Genomic DNA, 3,312 nt, shown 5'->3' with positions numbered 1-3,312 from the left:
ACCACTCTCACCACTGCTACTTAACATAGTCCTTTAAACTCTAGCCAGAGCTAGATAAGAGAAGAAAATTAAAGAGGTTCAAATAGGAAAAGAAGTCAAATTGTCTGTTTGCTGATGACATGATCCTATCTTTAGAAGATGCCCCTCCCCCCCAAAAAAAACCCACCAGAATACTTCTAGAGCTTATAAAAAATATTTAGAAAAGTAGCACAACACAAAAGCAGTGTACATAAATCAGTTGTTTTCCTATACTCCAATAATGAATCTGCTAAGAAAGAAATCAGGAAATCTATTCCCCCATTTACAATAAACTAAAAAAAAAAATACTTGGGAATAAATTTAACCAAGGAAATGAAAGACCACTACAATGAGAACTACAGAACACAGAAGAAAGCAATCTTGAAAAAGAAGAGCAATGCAGGAGGCATCACAATACCAGACTTCAAACCATACTACTGAGCTATAGTGACAAAAACAGTATGGTATTGACAGCAAAAGAGACATGAAGACCAACGGAACAGAACAGAAGACACACAGACAAACCCATATAAATATAGCCATCTGACACTCAATAGAGGTGCCAAAAACATATGTTAGAGAAAAATAACCTTTTTTAACAAATGGTGCTGAAAAAGCAGGATATCAATATGTATAAGAATGAAACCAGATCTCTATTTCTCATCTCATGTTTGATAAAAGACTTAGGAATTAGACTAGGAACTTTGCAAATGCTGGAAAAAAAAACAGGGTCAAGACTCCAATATACTGGCACAAGCACCAACTTCTTTAATAAGACTCCTAAAGCATAAAAAATAAAACCAATAATTAATAAGTGGGATAGCATCAAATTACAGCACTTCTCCATAGCAAAGAAAAAGATTAAGAGCATAAAGAGAGAATCTACAGGATGGAAGTTCTTTCCCACCTGACCTCAGTCACAGGATTAATATCAAGTATATATAAATCTCTAAAATATCTACCTCCCCACCAAGGGAAAAAAAAAACTTGATTCATAAAAAGGCAAAGGAACCATACACTTCTCAAAATAAAAAATACAAATGGCCAGTGGTTGCTTCGGCAGCACATACACTAAAATTGGAACGATACAGAGAAGATTAGCATGGTCCCTGCGCAAGAATGACACACAAATTCATGAAGCCTTCTATGATTTAAAGGACTTAAAAACAGTATACTTCAGGGACACAGCCACATCAATGTTTATAGCAGCACAATTCACAATAGCTAAACTGTGGAATCAACCAAGATGCCCCCCAATAAATGAATGGATAAAAAAGTGAGATATATATATATATATATATATATATATATTATATACACACACACACACAATGAAATATTACTCAGCAATAAATGAAAATAAAATCATGGCATTTGCAGGTAAATAGATGGAGTTAGAGAAGACAATGCTAAATGAAGTTAGCCAATCCCCAAAAAACAAATGTTGAATGTTTTCTCTGATATAAGGAGGCTGATTCATAGTGTAGTAGACAGGGGGAGCATGGGCGGATTAGATGAACTCTAGATAGGCCAGAGGAGTGGGAGGGGAAGGCAGGGCGTTAGAAAAGATGGTGGAATGTGATTGACATCATTATCCAAAGTACATGTATGAAGACACGAATTGGTGTGAATATACTTTATATACAACCAGAGATATGAAAAAATGTGCTCTCTGTGTAATATGAATTCTAATGCATTCCACTGTCATATATTTAAAAAATCAATAAAAAAAGAAATACAAATGGCCAACAAATAGAAGAAAAAATATTCAACTTTTTGAGAAAGGCTAACCAAAACTACACTAAGATTTCATCTCATTCTACTCAGAATTGCAATTATCAAGAACACAATTAATGATATAGGCTGGCAAAGACATTTTTGGCAGGACTACAAATTAGTACAGCCACTTTGGAAAGCAGTATCAGGATTCCTCAAAAACTAGGAATGGAACCATCATTCCAGTAGCTAGGAATGACCCAGCTATCCCATTCCTTGGTATTTAACCAAAAAAAAAAAAAAACTGTCATTAGCATACTATAGTGATATAATCACATCAATCTTTGTGGCAGTTCAATAGTTCAGTTATGAAACCAGCCCAGATGCCCTTCAACAGACAAATAGATAAATAAAATGAAATATACATGCTTGTGGGGTTTTAGCCATAAACAAGAATCAAATTATAACATTTTCTGGTAAATACATGAAACTGGATAACATCATGCTAAATGAAATAAGTCAAATTCAGACTGTCAAGAATGGAAAATTTTCTTGGATATGTAGAAGCTAGGCCAAAATAAGAGGGAACAAAAGTGTGGGGGTTGTTATCCCACAAAAATAGAAAAGAGATGAAATTAACCAAACTGTCGCATATGCATATATTCAGGAAGCCATTCATGAAATGTGTGAGGACCATTGCAGCCAGGCAAGTGATAGGTCTGGCTTTGGGAACTTCCTGTGGCACTCCCACTAACAGACCACCCAATGCATGTGACCTTCCCTCCACTCTGCTAGAAAGGCCTTGCGCAGCAGCACCAGAAAAAGGCATAACCCCTTAGGAAATGAGCAGCCTATCTGCCCCCACCTTTATCCTTCTTTGGTGAAGAAATTTCCATGGAAAGCCTTTGATGTTTTCTGATATAAATAAAGCAAATGCGGGCTCCTTTCTTTGTTTCAAGCTGGATACGTCTGGTCAGCTTGCCCGTCGTCCTGCCCCTACTTTGAAACTACTTCCTGTCTCTGTGGCTATTTCACCCTTCTATTTTTCTTAGCTTTTATTTCTCAGCCAGCCCACTCCACCAGAGGGAAACCCCATTCCATCGCCCATACGGAACCTGGGGGGCAGCTAATGTATAAATACACCACCATGAATTTCACCTTTACATATATCTATGAAAAACAAATTAAAAATGACTCTAAAGAAATAGAAGGAATATCAGCAAAGTAAGAGGAGGAAGGAGGGGAGAGAAAAGAAAAGTAGTGGGGACTGAATTGGAGCAAATTATATTCCACACTTTTATGATTACATCAAAATATTATGTGTAATAATGCATTAATAAAAAAGAAAAAGACATATAAGTTATAAGATTATAAGATTAATGATTGCGATAAAGCCCACACAAACATCTCTCAGGACAGACACTATGTCAGTTAGCAGAATGATGCACAGTGTCCTGCTGATTTCTAGCCCTGGCCCAGGTATTTCCAGAAGAAACCTCTACTTCAGCACAGCTGTAGCTCTCACCTACCTTAAAGCTGTCTGACAAGAATATCTTAAACTCCCTTAGTGTATGGAAC

General features: G+C 36.5%; 1 non-coding gene across 1 annotated transcript; it reads left to right on the top strand.

Annotated features, from left to right (window-relative positions):
* Nucleotides 1-1,065: 1,065 nt before the first annotated feature.
* On the top strand, nucleotides 1,066-1,172 carry LOC144255200 (U6 spliceosomal RNA). The gene has a single exon (XR_013343688.1). It is a non-coding gene; the product is annotated as a U6 spliceosomal RNA (small nuclear RNA).
* The last annotated feature ends 2,140 nt before the right edge of the window (nucleotides 1,173-3,312 follow it).

Source organism: Urocitellus parryii, chromosome 5 (genome assembly GCF_045843805.1).
Source record: "Urocitellus parryii isolate mUroPar1 chromosome 5, mUroPar1.hap1, whole genome shotgun sequence".
NCBI classification, from domain to species: Eukaryota; Metazoa; Chordata; class Mammalia; order Rodentia; family Sciuridae; genus Urocitellus; species Urocitellus parryii.
This window is presented reverse-complemented; position numbering and strand designations above follow the sequence as displayed.